At 43.7% G+C, this 23,160-nt stretch overlaps 1 protein-coding gene across 1 annotated transcript in view; it reads right to left on the bottom strand.

Annotated features, from left to right (window-relative positions):
- Positions 1 to 23,160, bottom strand: part of KAZN (kazrin, periplakin interacting protein) — a 1,354,882-nt gene that overhangs the window by 584,237 nt on the left and 747,485 nt on the right. The gene's annotated exons all lie outside the window — the stretch shown is intronic.

Below are 23,160 nucleotides of genomic sequence, written 5' to 3'. Positions count from 1 at the left end.
CCCATGACGCCTGGGGCACTGGGGCTGCTCTGCAGGAACTGATCTGTTATGGGCCAGGCCAAATTCTTACATCTTATTAATTCGAGAATGGCAGGGCTCTTCCTTCTCTCCAGCCAACCCATGCCTTCATTTTACTGACCAAACAATTTTACTTCCAACATCCTTGATGCTGATGAATAAACCCTCTGGTGTAGACTTTGAAGGAGTTACCCAACTACCCCTAGAATGTGTATTCATCATGAAAGCATCCTAAGTTCCCAGGTGGCACTAGTGGTAAAGAACCCACCTGCCAATGCGGGAGATGTAAGAGATGCAGGTTCAATCCCTGGGTCGGGAAGAGCCCCTGAAAGAGGAAATGGCAACCCAGTTCAGTATTCTTGCCTGGAGAATCCCATGGACAGAGGAGCCTGGCGGGCTACAGTCCATAGGGTTGCAAAAAGTCAGCCACGACTGAAGCTGCTTAGCACACATGTAGCACAAATACTCCTTAGTGGCTCCTAGGACGTAGGCTGCTGATAAATTCCATACATGTCGAATCACAGTTTGTGATGAAGGATTTTTAAATTACATATGACCAAGGTCATACAGTGCAATTAAAGATGAGAAACTGAGGCTTAGAAAGGAGAGGGAATACCTGGAGTCCCCCAGCTAGTTCTGACCTTGTGTTCCCCCTCATGTGGCGGACCAGCAAGTCACACATGGAGACACCTAGGAAGTAAGTAACCTCCCCACTGCCCCCAGTGCTAATCTCCTTTCCTGTTTCTTCTATATTTTTTCAGTGTTCATTAGCAGGGCTGCCACTTGTGTTTGGGCAGTAAAGCCATGCATGACTCCAGATAGTGTGGGCAGCGCCCGCTGGAGCTGTGTGGTGGTAATGACACTGTGACGTCAAGCAGCAGCTCAATTTGCTGCTCCTCTACCTCCCAGGGTGAGTCAATGTTAACACTGAGCAGGAGGTACAGGAAAATAGCTGTATTTATGTTTGCTTTTTCTGTTAGCTGTATTTATGTTATAAGAACATATATATGAATATTTATGTTTATTACTTATTTACTTTATCATGGATCACAGCCTTGTCGTGGCGAAGGGGCTTGCATAACTCAATGAAGCTATGAGCCATTCTGTGCAGGGCCACCCAAGACTCTTCATAGTGAAGAGTTCTGACACAACGTGGTCCACTGGAGGAAAGTGAAAAGTGAAAGTGAAGTCGCTCAGTCGTGTCTGACTTTTTGTGACCCCATGGACTGTAGCCCACCAGGCTCCTCCGTCCATGGGATTTTACAGGCAAGAATACTGGAGTGGGTTGCCATTTCCTTCTCCAGGAGATCTTCCCCACCCAGAGATCGAACCCGGGTCTCCCACTGGAGGAGGAAGTGGCAAACCATTCCAGTATTCTTGCCTCAAAAACCCCATGAACAGTAATAAATAAATAACATTTACTTATAGACATCACTTTGCCAACAAAAGTCCATATAGTTAAAGCTATGATTTTTCTAGGAGTCATGTATGGATGTGAGAGGTGGATCGTAACAAAGGCTGAGCACTGAAGAATTGATGCTTTTGAACTGTGGTGCTGAAGAAAACTCTTGAGAACCCTTTCACTGCAAGATCATACCAGTCAATCCTAAAGGAAATCAGTCCTGAATATTCATTGGAAGGACTGATGCTGAAGTGGAAGCTCCAAAACTTTAGCCACCTGATGTGAAGAGCCAACTCACTGGAAAAGACCCTGATGCTGGGAAAGATTGAAGGCAAAAGGAGAAGGAGGTGACAGAGGATGAGATGGTTCAATAGCATCACTGACTCAGTGAATGGATATTAGTTTGAGTAAATTCTAAAATATAGTGAAGGACCGAGAAGCCAGTTGTGTGGCAGACCATGGGGTCAGAGAGTTGGACAAGACTTGGTGACTGAACAACAATAATTTACAAAGTTTTTATTTTAAATACAAATAAAAACTTTGTATTTATTTACAAAGTTGTTATTTTGTTCTTTTTTAGTATTCCTGGTATTTGTATCACTGAATTCACAGGTCTTGGGTGAGCAAAACAAGCCTCTTCGGTGGCTCAGTGGTAAAGAATCCGCTTCCCAATGCAGGAAACACTAGTTCGATCCTTGATTCAGGATGATCCCATGTGCTGCGGGGCAACTAAGCCTGTGTGCCACAACTTTGAGCCAGGACTCTAGAGCCTGGGCTCTGAAGCAAGTGAAAGCCTCTGCAGTGAAAAGCCCATGCACCGCAACTGGAATAATTCATGCAAACCTAGCTGATTTGTCAGTCCCTCCATGTTGGAGCAAATGTGATGAATCTGAGACACTGAGGACCGCCTCAATGCGCTTCTGCCTGGAAGTCTGATTGCTGTGCTGTTCAGGAAAATAACCGGAATTTTCGCCTGATCACCAGATGAAACATCTCAATGTGACGAAGGAAGCTGCCTTTAAAGATAAGGCTGAACAGTCATCTCAACTTTCAGCCTCAGGAAAGGAAAACAATTTTTTTTTTCATGGAGTTGAAAATTGTGGATCAACAGAGATTAGAACCCATAACTCAAGGGCCAGAAACAGACAGAAACGCATGTAAGAGTAGCCAGCTAGGAACGAGCTTTGCCAGATGGACACCAGGTCTTCTGAAATGTGCTGGGCCCTCCCCAAAGCTCATCTCCTTTATTCTCCACAAGCTTGGGCAGTTTCAGAGGAAGCACAAAAGAGGTGAGTGATTTACTCAGGGTTACCTGGTTCATCAGTAAATTCTGGATTGGCGTGCTGGCCCCAGGTGCCTTTTCACACGGCCTCTCTGGAAAATGCAATTTGGGGATTCACTTTCACTATATGAAGCTGAACTTACCTTGACCTCAATGTTTTTCTGACTGAAAATGGGGAAAACATACATTTATATGTCCCAGGAAAGAACTTACTGTCTATCCACAAATCATTGTCATAGACATTGGTTCCTTTCTCATCTGTCTAGCCCCTAAATTACCTTGGGGGTCTCTTCTGGCTTTGCCATTGCCATCTGGAGATACTGGCTAATTTGTAGCTATTTCGTTTGTCCTTGGAGGAAGCAGAAGCATAAGAAAAATGGTGAACCTTACCTTGGTATCTGCTGACAGACAAATTAAGAACCATTGGAAACAGCTGGATCTTGGGAATGCTACACTTGAATGTTGTTGTTTAGTTGCTAAGTCATGTCTGACTCCTTTGCAGCCAGGCTCCTCTGTCTATGGGATTTCCCAGGCAAGAATACTGGAGTGGGTAGCCATTTCCTTCTCCAGGTGATCTTCCAAACTCAGAGATCAAACCCACTTCTCTTATATTGCAGGTGGATTCTTTACCACTGAGCCACCTGGGAAGTCCACTACATTTGAATACTTCCTGTGAAAAGAAAATTGGCTTATACACGTGAGTAGGTGGGTAAATACCTTGCTGGGGTTGTTGTCTGCTCCTTGGAAATAGTGCAACTTCCTGCAAAGAATTTACATCTGAAACCGACCTTAAGCTCCCTTCATTATCGGATTATTAACACGGCTTTAAAGAGTGGATGGGACTTCTCTGGTGGTCCAGTGGCTAAGACTCCATGCTCCCAGTGCAGGGGGCCTAAATTCTACCCCTGGCCAGGGAACTAGATCCCACATGCTGCAACTAGAGATCCTGAATGCCACAACTAAGACCTGACACAGCCAAACAAATAAATATTTTAAAAAATAAAATAAAGAGTGGAAAGAGAAGAGGGCTGAAAAGGCATAAGCAAGGACTAGAACCTCTCTTTTTGGATATATATGCATGCTTTTATGTATTATAAGTACACTGTGACCCAGAATTCGCTAATATAGAGAGGAAAAGGTATTAGGACTTACATTAGCACAAAGTAAATTTAGCTTCCAAAGTGGCAGGAACCTATTACTTAACCTGACTTTTAATATTTTCCCAACCTGGAGGTTATAGAGAGTTTGCACATGGATGTATACTGACTGCAGACTTGACTTATTTGATAACTCTGTTCTTTGTTTAAAAGAGCCAGACAGGGACTTCCCGGGTGGTCCAGTGGTCAAGATTTCTCTTCCAACTCAGGGAGCGCAGGTTTGATCCCTAGTCAGGGAGCTAAGATCCCACATGCCTTGAGGTAAAAAAAAAACCAAAACATAAAACAAAAGCAATATTGTAACAAATTCAGTAAAGACTTTAAGAATGGTCCACATCAAAAAAAAATCTTAAAAAATAAAAATTAAAAAAATAAATAAATAAAAGAGTTGACAAAGAAAGAGCCATGGGGCAGCTTCACCTGAAAATTCAGAGTCCTGGCTGCACTGACAGTATTTTCTTGTGTGGCTACCTCCTTTGGATGTGTGTGCTATGCTGTGCTCAGTTGTTCAGTCATGTCTGATTCTTGGTGACCTCATGGACTGTAGCCCGCCAGGCTCCTCTGTCTGTGGGACTTTTCAGGCAAGATTATGGAGTCAGTTGCCATTTCCTCCTCCAGGGGATCTTTCCAACCCAGGGCTTGAACTCACATCTCTTGTGTCCCCTGTATTGACAGGCAGATTCTTTACCACTCTGCCACCTTTCCTCTTTGGAGAGGCGTATCTTTCCCAGTTCACTGTGACCCCATCACCCAGGCTGCAAACTCTTCTCCTGGCAGCCTGCAGAAACTTGTGAGCCTCAGTTGTCATCCATAAAATGGGGTGATCCTATCTGCCTCACTAAATGATGCCAGCTCATCTCAGAGATAAAGTAGGTGATAAGCACTTCTCAATGCAGGGCTGATTCATGGGGTATCCAGCATGTAACCAGACCATCTGGCATTCATCTTTAAGGCCAGTGTCAACATATGTCTCATTAAAAACGCAAAGCAAAACAAACTCCTACCCTAAAGCAGTGATGCAAAACGTAGATTTTAGTGAAGGTCTCTTGGGGACAATGAGGTGAAGTGAAATCATATTTCACTCAGTAACACTTTCCGGTTCTGTCAATCCCTTTATTATGTAAAGCCTTTTCGTTTTTTTCTGGGTTTCTCACATTTCCCCTCTTCCCTCAGCACTGCAGAGAATCACATTTAGAATGCTAAGGATGGGGAGGGAGTGTATACATCCTGGAAGTTGTAGGGGAGTTCATTTATCCACATATTATTGGGATGATAGAAAGATGACTTAAAATGCTTTCACTTGGGCCTTCCCTGGTGGCACAGTGGTTAAGACTTTGCCTTCCAATGCAGGGGGTGTGGGTCTTGTAGCCAAAAAAGCAAAACATAAAACAGAAGTAATATTGTAACATATTTAATAAAGACTATTAAAGTGGTTCACATACAAAATTTCTTAAAAAAATGCTTTCACTTAATGGGTGGGGGTTTCAAAATAAGCAGTGTGGTGTTTGTATGATTGAGATTGGGATTTTATCTTGAAAAATGAAACTAAAAATTATGAAAATTAATTTGCTATCTTGTACTGAGCACAATTTAAGTTATAATTGCAACTAGGCACTAATCGACAGATGGTGACTCAAGTAAGGATTAACAGACAATTCGGGTATATTCTTTTCTACCAACTAGAACCCTCATCCTTCACATTTGACATTCATAGAAATATCATAAAGTCAAGTTTTGCAAAAATATCTGGGGGTCTTATTAACTACTGCCAAGGTGGTGCTAGTGGTAAAGAATCCACCTGCCAATGCAGAAGCCATAAGAGACGTGGATGGATAACCTGGGTCGGAAAGATCACCTGGAGGAGGGTGTGGCAACACACTCCAGTATTCTTGCGTAGACAATCCTCATGAACAGAGGAGCCTGGTAGGCTATAGGCTATAGGGTCACAAAGAGTTGGACCTGGCAAGCAATTGAGCATGCACACAAGGGCTCTTAATCCTATGATGTCAGTCATTCTCTTTGTTTTGGAATAACTTTATATTTACAGAAAATTTGCAAAGAATAATATGGAGAGTTCTCCTATACCCTTCACCCAGTTTTCCCCAAAGTTAATATATTCTAGAATAACAGTACATTTGTCAAGACTAGCAAATGAATACTGGTACATTGAAAGAAAGTGAAAGTGAAAGTCACTCAGTCATGTCCAACTCTTTGTGACCCCATGGACTATACAGTCCATGGAATTCTCCAGGCCAGAATACTGGAGTGGGTAGCCTATCCCTTCTCCAGTGGATCTTCCTGACCTGGGAATCGAATCGAGGTCTCCTGCATTGCAGGTGGATTCTTTACCAACTGAATTATCAGGGAAATACTGGTACATTAGTATTATATAAGGACATTCATGGAAAAACTGGTGAAATCTGAATAAAGTTTATTGTTTAGTTAATACTAATGAAAACTGGTATTCCTTATACTGGTATATTAGTATTAACTAAACAATAAACTTTATTCAAATTTCACCAGTTTTTCCAAAAATGTCCTTATATTGTTCCAGGATCCAATTAAATGCAGGATATCTCATTTAGCATTTGTCTTATTTTGAAGCATTTTTTTTCTTAGCATCATCTTCTTCAATTATGACTGGTCTCACTCTGCAACTTCTTTGTCAGTGACTTGCCTGCAGTGTGATCCATGCAATCCTACATCATTTATATTGACTTCATAAAATCATAGATCAGTTGTTAAGATTTGCAATTCCAATTAGCAAGAGACTGATAGTAATAAATTGCTGTTTCCTATTTTGCGGGGTGGTAGAGGAACTTAATGCTAGTGTTAAGCCAGATTGGTTTTCAATCCATATGCACTGGTACAGTCCTTTGCCTGTTAAAATAGCAAAATATTTCTCTAAGTTTAAGTAAATAACTATGCCAGGAGTCACTCCATCTCCCCAGTGCAGCAACTGAAGGGTAGATTCCCGGCCAGCAGGGGATACCCAATGCCCTGGAGAGGCCCGGTACACTGACTCCTTCTCTAGGTTGCTCCAATAATTAGGGAGTTCAAGTTTATTAAGAGATTGTCTTGACCAGTCCAGAGAGCCTCGGTCACTTCATTTAATAAATATTTACAGGGCATTTTATTTCCATTAAGTTGTCTTGGAGATCTGGGTTCCAGGTTTGGTCCCACAGTGGGAAAGCAGGTTACCCTTGGTTTTGACTGATGGTTGAATTTTGGAAGCCACAGATGATCACTCTCTATATTGTGAGAAGCAAATTAGGGAGTGTGAATGTTTAGGGTGAAGGGTCTCAGAAATGTGGAACAGAGGAAAGCGCCAAGATTCTCTGTAGTGTTCAAGCAGCAGTCTAGGATAATTTTTTGTTATGAGGACATGATGGATCTGATACCAGAGTCTCCCAGTGCATGAAATCAACATAGGACACCAGCCCACTGGTAAAGTTTGCAGGTCTGTTCAGTGTCATTATTTCTATAGAGATGAGATGGGGCTGTAGGGGTGATTCAGGGTTGGGGATTGTCATAGTATATGACCAATGGGTTGACAGAGCCTGGGATGCGGGTGAGATATTAAAGTGATATTGCTGAGTGATATTGAAGAGGGTGGTTGTGGAGTTCAGGCTGCTGCTGCTGCTGCTGCTAAGTCGCGTCAAGTTCAGGCAAGCTGGCTAATTCATGAACTCTGAGTGTAATATATATCAGGTGACTAATTATGCAATGTTCCCAGAGAGGACAAAGAGTACATTCACTGGATGAAGGAGAAGGGGGCTGAAGTCAGAAGAAGGGAGTCCCAGACTCAAGACCTAGTTTGAGGAAAAGGGATTCAGGATATGGCTGGTGTGAAACAGAGGTGGAAGTCAGTGAGGCTGAGGAAGATGAAGTCAGTGATGGCTCAAAGGGGCATGTGGGACATAGTCTCTTCCATAACTAAGTTTCAGATGTAGTGGTGAAGGACTTTCCTGGTGATCCAGTAGCTAAGACTCAGTGCTCCTAATGCAGGGAACCAGGGTTCAATCCCTGGTCAGGGGACTAAATCCTACATGCCTCAACTAAGAGTCTGCATGCCACAACTGAAAAAAGATCCCGGATGCTGCAACTAAAACCCGATGCAGCTATATAAATAAAAAAAATTAAAAACAAAAACAAATGTAGTGGTAAAAATAATCAGAGAATCAGAGATTTCGAACTTGCATAAGTACTTGTCAACATCACTTTTCCAACAAGAAAAATGCATAGTCAAAGCTATAGTTTTTCCAGTAGTCATGTACGGATGTGAGAGTTGGACCATAATAAAGAAGGATGAGTGCTGAGGAACTAATGCTTTTGAATTATGGTGCTGGAAAGACTCTTGAGAGTCCCTTGAACTACATGGAGACCAAACCAGTCAATCCTAAAGGAAATCAACCCTGAATATTCAGTGGAAGGACTGATGCTGAAGCTGAAGCTCCAGTACATAGGCCACCTGATGAAAAGAGCCAACTCATTAGAAAAGACCCTGATGCTGGGAAAGATTGAAGGCAAAAGGAGAAGGGGGCAGAAGAAGATGAGATGGTTAGATAGCATCACCAACTCAATGGACATTAATGTGAGCAAACTCTGGGAGATAGTGGAAGACAGAGGAGCCTGGTGTGCTGCAGTCCATGGGGCTGCAAAAAGTTGGACATGACTTAGTGAATGAACAACAATAACAAAAGGAATTGCAGAAGATCCCATGCGTTAGAGCCTTTATTGCTGGCTGCTCATCCTGGGAAAGAAGGTATGAGATCTAGGGGGTGTCATAAGTGGCTAGAGATGGAAACCTGAGTATTGGACAGTGGCTACAGTTTTAATCGACTTTCCAAGAATGCACACTTGGAGTTGGGTTGTTTCCCAGAGATGCACTGGAAATGGACTGTCTGTCTTTAATCATATATCAACAGCAATTGGAAAGACTTTGCTGAGTAAATGAATCTACACTCAGAGGGAAAGGGCACCGTGTAAATTAGTGGTATATGCAGTAGATACAGGATAGACGAATGGGGTTATCTTTGCCTAGTACACACTACCCTTCTTGTTCTTGTCCTTTTGAAAAGGGTTTCAAAGAGCAGTAAGGGAAAGGCTCTAAGAAAGAGCACCTCTACCCCAGTATAGTTCAGGTTAAGGGAAACCTATAAAGAAACAGAACTTTTGAGACTATCCATAAACTCCACGACTTGTTGGAAAAGACTTTGATGCCAGAAAATATTGAAGGCAAAAGGAGAAGGGGGCAGCTGAGGATGAGAAGGTTAGATAGCATCACTGAATCATTGGACATGAATTTGAGTAAACTCTGGGAGATACTGGAGGACAGAGGAGCCTGGTGTGCTGCAGTCCATGCAGTTGCAAAGAGTTGGACACAACTTAGTGACTGAACAACAACATAAATTCCATGACAGTTTATCTTTGTTGGCTAGGTTTGCAGCCAGAGCAAGGATGCTTCTTTGGAAGTCTGAAAGACAATCCCCCCTCAAGATTTCTTTCATAACCATAATTCTTGTGTGTGAGCAGAATTAGGGGATAAGCAACGTGCAGAGTGCTGAAGTCCTCCAAAGAAAATTCCTGGTAAGATATACCAGAGTTGTTTATGAAAAGGGGAGAAAATATGAGTCCTAGCCTTTTAGAAATCTCCATGAAAGCTGGTGAAACCTGAGTGTAATCGTGAAGGACAGGTGGAAACTGAAACTGTGGGGTGGGAAGTAGAGACCACATATGATGGATTCCCCTGCTAATTTAAAAGCAAAGAGCACAGCCAGATAGAATCTGTTATGGGTCTGAATAGACCGTGAGGCGAGGGAATAGCCGTCATGTTGCCGACACGATCATAAATACCAGGAACCTTGAGACAGGATGCAGAGCTGTGAGTTTGGAAAGATTGCTAGCCTTGGGACATCAAGATGCTGATTCTTTAAAATTTTACCAATATCCAATATGCTGAGTTGGTTGGCTGGGAAAGGCCACCCAGGCTGCATGTAGTACGTGGCAAGCATTCTGCTGCCTTGAACTAGGAACAGATGAATTTTTCTGCCTATAGTTGCTAGACACGAGGACTTTTCAACGTATCTAATTCCTCCCCCCACTTTTCTATGTCTAATAACTTGTCCTGGGGTATTGTGTTTATCCCAGAAATGTTAATGACTTCATAACTCAGTGTGAAATGCTCTGGGCAATTTTTGTATTATTAAGGATTTTATGAAGTATAAAAAAGGAAATGCTCTCAAGGTGCCAGGCCACAGTTAATATTTGATTCTCATTTTGGAGAAAGGAGGAAAATTAAGCTTTTGAAACATACATGTTTTCAACTGGGAAAACAGTTCATTTAAGCATAATGACAATCGTCACCCTTTGGAAATGAGGCACAGGTCTCCAGAATATCCCTGGACAGTGGATTTTATCTATTTAGCAAGGCCTGTCTGAGTCCTGCCAGAACGTGGGCTCCAGGAGTGAGGGTAGGTCTGTGGATTTGAGGGTTGAGGTCGAGGGACATGGGTCTAGGGTTTTGGAGGGGTGGGTGGGTCAAGACACTGGTTCTGGCATCTGACTCAGGGAGTCAGTGGCAGCGTGGAAATTAAGAGCAAAGAAAGTGGCAAGTTGTTCTAAGAGGGATGGGCGCTCCCATGTCCACAGTCAGCTTGGCACCCTCCTTCTTGTACCATTTGCTTGTTTTGATAGTAATGACTTTTATTTATTTATTTTTAAATTTTATTTTTAATTTGAGGATAATTGCTTTACAATACTGTGTTGGTTTCTGCCATACATCCACATGAGTCAGCCAGAGGTACACATATGTCCCCTCCTTCTTGAACCTCTCTCCCACCTTTCACTATATCCTATCCCTCTAGGTTGTTACAGAGTGCTAGGCTTGAGCTCCCTGCATCATACAGCAAATTCCCACTGTGTGTTTATTTATTTGGCTGAGCTGGGTCTTCGTTGCAGCATGCGGGATCTTTGAGCTTTAGCTATGGCATGTGGGACCCAATTCTCTGACCAGGGATCGAACCTGGGCCCGCTGCATTGGGAGCATGGAGTCTTAGCCACTGGACCACCAGGGAAGTCCCTGTACCACTTTCTTGAAATCAGTGAATTTCCAACTTTTTTTTTAAAGCCAGGAAATCTTGTCTTTCTAGGAATCCAGAAGGGTATGTGAATCCCATAGAAGTTGTGCCGCTGCTCTGGTTGAAATGGTGTTGGGAGGTGAGAATCTTATGCCCCCAGGACCTTCTCTACCCCAGTCCCCTCTCCCAAGGGCAGATACAGGAACCCTCGGGGATCCAGAGAACACAGTTTGAAAATCATGGCCTAAAATACTTTGAGAAGAAAATGTATGTGAAAGCATCTTGCAAATAGTAAACTCCCTTAGAAATCTTCTTGGTATTATTAGTTTCCTTGTTGTTCTATTGAACTAGTCAGGTAGTTTGAGTGATAATGATGATGCAATCTTTCACAGATAAGGAAAACTGAGGGGCTTGGGAAGATAAAGTAAATGAATCAAAGTTTTACCATTACGGAGTTAGGCACAAACCCTGTCTGTGGAGTTAGGCACAAACCCTAAGGTTGTCTGTGAAGTACAACCTTCCTCTGTGCAAAACCCCACCCCAACCCCTTGAATTTCCTCCCACCTTCTTCCTCCCATCTCCTGGTCCACCCAGAAGAGCCTTCTCAGCACCTGCACCTCTGGAAACATTTCCCAACTTAAAACGTTGGCCCCTGGGACTTCCCTGGTGGTCCAGTGGCTAAGACTCCATGCTCTCAATGCAGGTGGCCTGGGTTCAATCCCTGATCAGAGAACTATATCCCACATGCTGCAACTAAGAGTTCGTATGTCACAACTAAAAAATCCTCCATGCCACAAAGAAGATGGAAAATCTCGAGTGCTGCAACTATGACTTGGCACAACCAAATAATAAAAATAAAATACATGTTAAAAACAAAAACAAAACGCTGGCCCTGCAAGAGTGATCCTGATTACAAATTGTGCCTGAACTTTGGTAGCCTATCCGTGCTTTTGTTGTTATCTGTGGGGTCTGAGGATAGGATGGTCTCCATGCATGAAGGTGCATTTAAGTTCAAACGGGTGATCTCATGGGATCTCTAGTATATGTGAGGGAAACTCTCCAACTGGTTCCGTCTTTGACAGCTTGGGAGAAGCTCAGCTTAAGATAGATTAATTTGGATCTGCTCCTAAGAAGTTTCTGTAAATGACACGTTGAACAGTTGGCTGCAGAAAAATGGGTCTTGGGCTCTGTAGGGGGTGGGAAGTTTATACTCTGCAACTCATTTGTGCCAAAATTTTTTTTTTTTTTTTTAAAGAAGCTTTCTTTAAATGCCCTTATCTTGCTCAGGAGGCCTGAAGCAAAGGATAAAACCTGCATCCTCCTTATTGGAGGTGGTGCAGAAAGTGTTAGTCGCTCAGTCACGCCTGACTCTTTGCAACCCCATGGACTGTAGCCCACCAAGCTCCTCTGTCCATGCAATTCTCCAGGCAAGAATACTGGAGTGAGTAGCCATTGCCTTCTCCAGGAGATCCTCCCTACTTGGGGATTGAACCCCAGTCTCCTGTATTGCAAGTGGATCCTTTACCATCTGAGCTGCCAGGGAAGCCCAAGAATACTGAAGTGGGTAGCCTATTCCTTCTTCAGGGGATCTTCCCTACCTAGGGATCGAACCCTTTTCTCCTGCATTGCAGGCAGATCCTCTACTGTCTGAGCCTCCAGGGAAGCCCTGGTGGTACAGTGTCCTCTGGATTACAGGAAGCCTTTCTGGGTTAACTGAGTCTGCTTTCGGTAGGTGTGGGATTTTCTATTGTTCCTCCTGTTCCTGCTTCCTCTTTCCGGGGCATTCTGGGAAAAGGGGAGCCTGTCCATCCTCCTGCACTAGGGGAAGGCGGTCTGCCTGTTGTCCTCTGTGTCTTTGCTGGTTTCTATGCAGGACTGTTGGCTTCACCTGGCCCCTAGGGTTCCAGTGCTGGGAGCTGCAGAGATGAAGCTGGCACCATCTTGGTTTTCTGGGTGCTATGCTGTCACTTACTGCTGAAGTCTGTGGTCACTGTCCTAGGGTTGGACCAAGGGGTCTAACTCCTGTTTGTTCTATTTTTTAAAATTTTACTTTATTTTAGGCAACAGTTAGAACTGAACATGGAACAACAGACTGGCTCCAAATTAGGAAAGGACTACGTCAAGGCTATATATTGTTACCCTGCTTATTTAACTTATATGCAGAGTACATCATGTGAAATGCCGGGCTGGATGAAGCACAAGCTGGAATCAAGATTGCCAGGAGAAATATCAATAACCTCAGATATGCAGATGACACCACCCTTATGGCAGAAAGCAAAGAGGAACTAAAGAGCCTCTTGATGAAAGTGAAAGAGGAGAGTGAAAAAATTGGCTTAACACTAAGCATTCAAACAGCGAAGATCATGGCATCCAGGCCCATCACTTCATGGTAAATAGATGGGGAAACAATGGAAACAGTGAGAAACTTTATTTTGGGGGGCTCCAAAATCAATGCAGATGGTGACTGCAGCCATGAAATTGAAAGACACTTGCTCCTCGGCAGAAAAGCTATATCCAACCTAGACAGCATGTTAAAAAGCGGAAACATTACTTTGTCAACAAAGGTCTATCTAATCAAAGCTATGGTTTTTCCAGTAGTCATGTATGGATGTGAGAGTTGGACCATAAAGAAAGCTGAGTGTGGAAGAATTGATAGTTTTGAACTATGGTGTTGGAGAAGACTCTTGAGAGTCCCTTGGACTGCAAGGAGATCAAACCAGTCAATCCTAAAGGAACTCAGTCCTGAATATTCATTGGAAGGACTTTGACTGTGTGGATCACAACAAGCTGTGCAAAATTCTTTAAGAGATGGGACTACCAGACCACCTTACCTGCCTCCTGAAAAATCTGTATGCAGGACAAGAAGCAACAGTTAGAACCAGACATGGAACAATGGACTGGTTCCAAGGCAGGAAAGGAGTACGTCAAGGCTGTATATTGTCACCCTGCTTATTTAACTTCTATGTAGAATTCACCATGCGAAATGCCAGGCTGGATGAAGCACAAGCTGGGATCAGGACTGCTGGGAGAAATATCAATAACCTCAGATATGCAGATGACACCACCCTTATGGCAGAAAGCTAAGAAGAACTGAACAGCCTCTTGATGAAAGTGAAAGAAGAGAGTGAAAACTGGCTTAAAACTCAACATTCAAGAAACTAAGATCATGGCATCTGGTCCCTTCACTTCATGGCAAATAGATGGGGAAACAATGGAAACAGTGAGAGACCTTATTTTCTTGGGCTCCAAAATCACTGCAGATGGTGACTGCAGCCATGAAATTAAGACACTTGCTCCTTGGAAGAAAAGCTATGTCTAACCTAAATAGCATATTAAAAAACAAAGATGTCACTTTGCCAACAAAGGGCTGTCTAGTCAAAATATTATTTTTCCAGTAGTCATGTATGGATGTGAGAGTTGGACCATAAAGAAAGCTGAGTGTGGAAGAATTGATAGTTTGAACTGTGGTGTTGGAGAAGACTCTTGAGAGTCCCTTAGACTGCAAGGAGATCAAACCATTCAATCCTAAAGGAACTCAGTCCTGAATAGTCATTGGAAGGACTCATGCTGAAGCTGAAGCTCCAATACTTTGGTCACCTGATGCGAAGAACTGACTCACTGGAAAAGACCCTGATGCTGGGAAAGACTGAAGGCAGGAGGAGAAGGGGACCTCAGAGGATGAGCTGGTTGGATGGCATCACCAATTCAATGGACATGAGTTTGCACAAGCTCCGGGAGTTGGTGATGGACAGCGAGGCCTGGCTTGCTGCAGTCCATGAGATTGCAAAGAGTAGGACACCCCTGAACCACTGAACTAAACTGAATTATATAGTGGTTTTCTGGTGATTGACAACGGTCCCAAGGGAATGAGGTTTTGGTACCCAGAATGAGAGAGGGATTGAAGATACATGTAAAAATAAGGTGCACTATGAAACTGAAAAACTGGAGCCAAGATTAGCGAGATAAAAATGGAAAGGGGGGCAAAAAAGATTTATTTACATCTTTGTCTACTTCAATTAGCCTGTTTTATCTGTGACTACCACAAAGGTTCTTTGTTCTCAGCAGACTTTGTAGCTCGCATGAGTACTAAAATGTTACTGATGATGGTGATGATGAAATGTTTTATTCCAATAAAACACAGTGCCTGGCTGTAATCCTTGTCTATACAAGGCCTGATTCCTTGAGTTATGACTTGCCTACGTATGTCGGAATGAACCCCAAGGAGTTCCATATATGTTCTCGTCTCTGCTGCAAAAACAGTCTTCCTTTACCCTTTGTTCCCTCAACTGGAGCATCTGGGTAATGATTGACTTTTATGCTCTTAGGCAGTGGAATAGTGTGGATAATTAAAGAGTAAATTTTACCTACTCAAGAAAGAATTTCCACTCTTTCTTGCAAAATGGTGCTGCTGGGATATTGAAAGACAGAGAGGGGAAAATGTTGGGGGCATTCCAGGTTGGAACTCTGACTGAGGGAATGGTAATCTAAGAGGCAATTTAGCGGTGTTGAAGGAGTACAATTAGTGATAATGATGACAATGATGTTAGCTGACATGTTCTGAGGGTTCACTAGCCACCAGGCACCATCATTTTACAGGCATCACCACCTTGCCTTTATAATCAAGCTGTGTAGCTTTGCTGTGAATATTATAGCTCTGAAATCCCAAGACTTTGGTTCAAATCCCAGCTCTGCAACTTCTTAGCTGAGATGAGCAAGTCACTTAAACCCTCTAAACCTGTTTTCTCATAGGATTGTGGTGAGAATTAAGGGAAGTAATAACTATAAAGAGCTTTGCACAGTCCTAAGCATAAACATTAAAAAATGTTAGCTATTCTATATGCCGTATTTGGGGTTCTTCATGGATTGAATTGTCTTTTTGCACATTGATCTGGTAACCCAAAGAATGTCCACAATCATTTTTTTCCTACAGGAAATGGCATGCTAAATTATATACTGGCAAACTATGGCTCTTGGCCAAATCTGGTCTGTCAACTGTTTGTGTATGACACCCTAGCTCAGAATAGGGTTTGCATTTTTAAATGGTTGAAAAAAATCAAAAGAACACAATATTTTATAATATGTGCAAGATATGAAATTCAGATTTCAGTGTCCATAAAGTTTTATGGGAACACAAGCATGCTCATTGTTTTCATACTGTCTATGACTGCTTTCACCTTGCAATGGCCAATGGAGTAGCTGCAACAGACATGTCATGGCTCACAACCCTAAAATATTTGCTATCTGGCTCTTGATAGAATGGGCTTCCCTGGTGGCTCAGATGGTAAAGAATCTGCCTGAAATACCAAAGACTTGGGCTTGATCCCAGGTCAGGAAGATTTCCTGGAAGAGGGCATGGCAACCCACTCCAGTATTCTTGCCTGGAGAATCCCATGAACAGACAAGCCAGGTGGGCTATAGTCCATGGGGTCACAAAGAGTCAGATATGACTGAGTACATACAAGTACCTTGATAGAAAATGTTTGTCCAACCTCTGTTTCAAATGATAAAAATGAAACTAACTTCCAAGCAGTATATGAGAACATAGCTTTCAAAACTGGCTATTAAACCCTCCTATATGTGTATTGATATCTTTCTCTGTACTCATGCACACACTTACTCAAACAGACAACAGTACACATTTGTGTGGAACAACCCAGACATGTCCACATGTCTTCTGCTCTGACCATGAGGTGGCTCTGGGTGCCCCTGCTGGTTGACCTGCTATCCAAAGCCCCGTGTTAACTTTACTCAGCATCTGTCCAGCCTGGGTTTGTAGGAAAGCATTGGAGATAAATATATGTGGCAGAGTTAAAAATGGCTGGCTTTTTCCATATCCTCCAAAGAAATATACAAATATTTGAGAATTTTCCTTCCGGTAAAAATTTCCATTTTCCTTATGAGCTCCCTTTGCTCGAGTTTTAAAGAACCTGTTCTCAGGCATAAGAACTATTTATCATACATATGAGAATCAACACGAATAAAACACCCTTAGGTACTGCTCACATTTCTTTTGCCTTCTCACTTTTGGGCTGCTATTAAACTTTAATATATAGAAGGCTTGCAGGGTTTTATAGAGTCAGATGGTGATGGTACAGGGCAGACTGACATGCCTGGGGGTTAAAATCCGTCCAGGTTTGCAGTTATATAATGAGCAGTTGCCCTAATCACCATAAAAAGGCATTCGAAAATGTTGCCAACTTGGAAAAACTAGCACCAAAGACTGTCAAAACTGAAAAGAGCCTGGTAATCAACTGCTCCAACCCTTTGTTTTTAGAGATGAGTCAATTTAGGTCAGATCAGTGGATGGGCTTCCTCAAGGGTCCATAGGCTCCTTTGTGGAAAAGCCGGGTGTAGATTGCTGGTCACTGGCTTCTAGCCCTGGCCTCTCATCCTGCCTCCCCGCTTTCTGAATGACACTGAAGCACAGAAATAACATCTAATAAACCACTCGGACACACACTTTCAAAATAAAGCATTGCTTTCCCTTAGCTGTTCAATTTGTCTGACATACGTGGCATTTTTATTCTGTCTCACGTGGCAGTGTCATGTCCCCTTGGTTTCCTGCTTCAACATCATGGACTCTGACACTTCCTGGGGCTTCCAGCACATTCTGTGCAGCCTCAGGACCAGGCGTGATGCTCATGGCCACTAGATTTTTGTGCCCTAAGATCTACCAGCCCATGCTTCTCCCTCCCTGTACTCCAGAGAAAGGAAGGGGTTGGGAAGGCGGAGGGTACGTGCTGTGAAATATTAGCTAAGCAACAGAGCTATAAGACTCAGTTAAGAAACTGCCCAAGTATATGTGAAGGCTGCCGGATTATGATACAGGACAAGGACATGGTGAGGTTCCCCCTCCCTGCAGTGATATATAACTTTGTAACATTTATAAATGTGGAGCTGATCCCCATTTATCTATATCTATGTGTATTATGTATTTATAAGTGTATGTGTGTATTTGTGTATATGTAAATATGTACTTGAATATTACCTCTCCATTTTCCTCTTTCCATTTCTCAAATGGGCTTCCCTGGTGGCCCAGTTGGTAAAGAACCCACCTGCAATGCAGGATACCTGGGTTTGATCCCCATTGATAAGATCCCCTAGAGGAGGCCATGGCAACCCACTCCAGTATCCTGCTTGGAAATCCTCACGGACAGAGGGGCCTGGTAGGCTACAGTCCATGGGGTCAAAAAGTCAGACACAACTGAGTGACTAAGCACAAGTACATTTCTCAAATAGGGCATAAGCTTGTAGCTGGGAGGCTCAGGGCAGCATGGAGAGTTGGAATTGCTTGCCAGGTATTTCTCTTTTCAGCTTTGTTTTGCCAAAGCTGAAAATCACAGAGGTGGATAGTTTGAGGGACAAGAGTACCTCTGAGATAGAAGTGAAGTGAGAGAGTCTTGGAAACGACTATTCAAAATAGTCTTTGGATAAAACTCTATTTACTTGAACCAGAAGCAGAGAGTATTCTGAGAGTCAGAGGAACCAGCACCCTGGCAGGGTCCAGACCCAGAAGGGTGACAAGCATACCAAGGGGCAGGGCGAGGTGCTTCCCAGTCTCACTACAATCCCTCAACCTCCATGTGAAAAGTGGGAGCAGCAGCCCCAGACCTGAAGGGATGGGTAGACTGGGATGATGTGTGTCTCCATGGCAACCAGTGTAGTCTGGTGACTCACAGCTTGTACATGCTGGGGAGTCAGGGGAAGGACTGGGGGATGGGGACCTTCCCAACACCTGGGTACTAGGAAAAGACCTGACTGGTTAGGGATGGGGGAGCACTGAGAACTGCAGCATGGGATAGTCAGAGCTGAAATTAAGCTGCTTGAAAGAAAATAAAGGGATCTGATACTTATTCCACATTTGAGTCTGTGGCCTGCGATTCATCTATTCCTTCAACAGCTGAAACACAAAAATCTATACTTTCCCCTTGAGTTGTCCAATGCATACTAAGTGTCCAGGTAATTGTGGATGCACTAGCTATTGCTTTGTTGTAGCTACTGTTCATATTCCATGGCTCCTATGAAAAGATGGGCTGTCTACATCAATGCATATTTGTATTTCTTGTCCTCTTGGACATTTATTAAAACCAGGCTTTAAAACAATGTGAATGGACCTAGAGTCTTTCATACAGAGTGAAGTAACTCAGAAAGAGAAAAAGTATCATATATTAATGCAAATATGTGGAATCTAGAAAAATGGTATAGATGAATCTATTTGCAAGGCAGGGATAGAGACACAGACATAGAGGACAGATGTGTGAACATGGTGAGGGAAGAAGTGGGTGGGATGAATTCGGAGATTAGGATTGACATACACACACACATATATATATATATGTACACACACTACTATGTGTAAAATAGGTAGCCAGTGGGAACCTGCTGTATAGCACAGGGAGCTCATAGCACTCAGTGCTCTGTGGTGACCTAGAAGGGGGTGGGTGGGGGTTAGAAGGGATGTCCAAGAGGGAAAGGATATATGCCTTCTAATTGTGGCACTGGAGAACACTCTTGAGAGTCTTTTGGACTGCAAGGAGATCAAACAAGTCAATTCTAAGGGAAATCAACCCTGAAAATTCTTTGGAGGGGCTGATGAAGAAGCTGAAGCTCCAATACTTTGGCCACCTGATACAAAGAGCCAATTCATTGGAAAAGATTCTGATGCTGGGAAAGGTTGAAGGCAGAAGGAGAAGAGGGCAGCAGAAGATGAGATGGTTGAATGGCATCACTGGCTCAGTAGACATGAATTTGAGATAATGAAGGTCAGGGGAGCCTGGTGTCCACGGGGTCACAAAGAGTCAGACACAACTCAGTGATTGAACAACAACAAATAGTTGATTCACTTTGTTGTACAGCAAAAACTAACACAACACTGTAGAGCAAACTATACCCCAATTAAAAACAACAGCAACAACACTGAGGATTACTGCAAGACACCAAAGATACCGAGGCACCAGGCTAAACATGTCAGAGGTTTAGACCTTCAGGCAAGTCTTCTAAAGAGCCTGCTCCTTGATACTTTGCATTATTATCATCATGATCAAGTTACAAAAGACCTAAAGTAACAGCAGCAAGAAGCTGGATCTGCTCAAATCTTCCAACTGAGCCTAGCTTTTATTCTAAAAAGCAAACCTTTGTAACCAATAAGGCATTTCAGACATAAGTAGGTCTCAGATGGTTTGTTCTTCCAAAGATGGGATGCAGACCTTATTTTCCTTTAAGTTAGGTCAGTTACAGTCATCTCACTGGGAAAACAAAGCAGAGATGGTAGAAGCTGTGAAAATTGTTTCTTGCTTAATGAATGAAGTTGATGCTGGAACAGAAAAACTCATTGGTAAAGGAGGCTTCTGTGCAGCTTGGGGTATGAGTTTGTTTGTATGTTTTCCATGTGTCTATGACACTCTCGGTGGAGAAGGCCTGTGTGAAAGATTTGAAATAACAGAGCTGAGTGTACATTCCTCAACACAAATTTACATCTACACTAGAACATCTAAAGTGCACATTCTTTCAAATTTAGCTGCAACGCTCATTGAAATGTGCTGATGTCTACAAATATGAGCTTCTTTTTCTGGTGCACTTTTATCCACTTAAAAAAAGGCAGCTTTTAGTGTACATTTGCCAAAAACATCAATTCTGATAACCCAAACCACAATGTAGTAACTTGACCCCTAACTAGAGGGTGATGTAAGCCAAATATTCAGGAGCCATGCTTCCTCCCTCTTCCAGACTTTTAAAGAAAAGCAATGTTTCAAAGACAGGATGAAGCCAACTCAAAGTCTGGATGGATCTATTACCGAGAGAAGGTGGTGCTGGGTTCCAGTTCAAAGCCAGGTGCTTGGCTGCCGTCTTCCTTGAGTTGCTCCATGGAAGCGTGGACCACAGTCCACTGTCTCAGGCTACAGACTCAACTAAAGACAGTGCTGTGTTTTTAGGACTAAGTTTCAAAACACAAAAGCTAATTTCTCAGCATGACAAGCCTCCCATTTCATTAAAAGACTTGGCCTCATTTAATCCCCAGTTCATCAAGCCCAACTTTACTTTTTTTCTTTTTTTTTCTTCCTGTTTCTATCAACAGTTTTCACTTTGGATAGAGACCATGAATGAACCAACCCGAGGACAGCAGGGTTCTGAAGGGTTTGGGGACAGAAATGTCACGAGGGTGACATTTCTGTTTAAATATCACATTGGCCACACCAAGTGAAAAGGGATTTGACTCAAGCAGTCATAGGCATCTCTGTAAATGTCAGAGTCCAAGTTCACCAGCGTTTCGAGGGCGTCCTCAGAACCCTGCCCCTAGATCCTGTTCTGTATTTCCATTTCTCTTAACGATGTTGGAGATGTAGAATGCTCCCCATCCCCTGGCATTGATCAGCTCACATGACCTTGTGGCGGGACACACATTAGCTCATCCGAGCTTTGCCTGTGGGCTGGTAGCAGGAGTGGGGAGCTCACAGGAGGGGACTTCTTCCCCTCCTCTTCTCCTAGAGCAGTCACTGCACGTGTGTCTCAGCTCCAACCTCTCACATGCCCCTTTTTCCCTTGAGGGAATGGGGCTGGGTGAGTGAACGGCATGCTTCAGGCTGGGATCATTCTGCCCCTCCGGTTTGGTTTTGCTCTTTTCTTTTCAGGATACTGTTCATTTTTAGTTGGGACCGGTTAGACAGGTGTTGAAATAAAACCACCTTTGGTTTCTTGCAGGAGAATCGAGGTCTAGAGGGAGTTTTGGAGGGTGATCACGTGTTGTTAATGGTTCAGTTCATTTCCATAGAGAAACGGGAAATTCTGGGAGGCGGCTGCATCTGGAGGGGGGCGAACCCCAGCCGGCTGTGCTCAGCTCTTCCCCAAGCCTCCTCCCTGGTACTATGGCTATGCTCTCGCTCAGGAAGAGGAACTCTGCTTGACTTTTTGTGACAGGTGGTTGTCCTGTAAGCTGCTACTTTTTATAGTGAGGTACACTGGGTTGGTGTGCACCCCCGTTTGCTCTCCTGCTCCCCCCAGTTCCTAGGTGCCTGGCATCCCACACACAACCACCCCTGGGCTCCTGCAGACCCAGTGCCCATTTCTCTCTCATTCTCACTGTCCTTCCCTCCCCACTCCTGCTGTTTCCTGCTATCATGGTTTTCCATTCCTCTCAGTCTTGGTAGGTCTGTCTCCTCCATCATGCTGTGACTACTGATGGGAAGAACCATGTGAACCAGGCTGTGGTCATCTTCATCCCTGTGTTTCCAGCCTGGCCATACCCAGTCCATCATACTGCTGTCTGTAGAATGAACCACCAGGCCTGGATACCCCTGGATCTTGTGTCCGCCACTGTCTGAAGTTCTCTGTTTCCACTTTGTATTCTTGTCATCAGACTGCTCATGTCACTAGCTCCTACCTCACCCCAGCAGTGGGGCATCATTCTCTTACCACCTGTGGCATGACAGAGGACACACCTGTGTCGGATACCCGGTCCCATGGAAAGAAGCCATAGTGGCCATGGCATCCTGTGACCCTGAGGGTACCTGGAAACACTCTAGGGCTGGGAACATTTGGCACAGGAATCATTTGAGGCTGTCCCAGGCCCATTCACTCCTCACTCAGACATTTCTGCTGCTGCTGAGTCACGCCAGATGCAGGAGACTCCAAGATTTTCCTGGTTCTCTGAAGCCCATCTGTGAGGTGGTTTGCCCCCAACTCTCTGAGGCTCCCAGAGTGATGCAACATGGAGGGCCCCGATTAGGGCCCACTGGCACCTACATTTCCTCTGCTTCCCCTCTTACTCTTTCCTCCTCTGGATGGGAGGATGTTTACCATCTGGAATTCCATACCTTCTGTGTTGTGCCTCAGTCTAGGCTTTTGAAATTCAAAATTCAAAAATAGATTTTGTTCTGTCCCAGGTCAGCTTTCTTCAGGGGCACTGAATACTGCAGGGGTGGGAGAACCCGGGAGGGGGCAGAGCCTCAAAACTGATGACAAATACCTGCGAGGGTAACTGTCACCCAGCACCCTCAAATCCCTGCTGTTTTCACTGTTTTCTACTGCTTTTCTCAACATCCAGTTTTTGCCTCCTTTTTTCTGGGGCTGTGTCATGCCTCCTGCATTTTCCCTGCAAAGAACTGGGGTTTGAGACCATTTAAAGCAAAGCAGAAGCTTCCTTTCTTCCAAACTTCTAAACCATGCATCCTTCTTACATAGAGTCCCCCTTCTTCTCATGGAGTTTGAGTTGAGCTGTGTAGCCAG

Source organism: Giraffa tippelskirchi, chromosome 5, assembly GCF_054371585.1.
Source record: "Giraffa tippelskirchi isolate mGirTip1 chromosome 5, T2T-mGirTip1v1.2.pri, whole genome shotgun sequence".
Classification (NCBI taxonomy): Eukaryota; Metazoa; Chordata; class Mammalia; order Artiodactyla; family Giraffidae; genus Giraffa; species Giraffa tippelskirchi.
The sequence above is the reverse complement of the archived record's forward strand: the minus strand, read 5'-3'. Positions and strand labels throughout refer to the sequence as shown.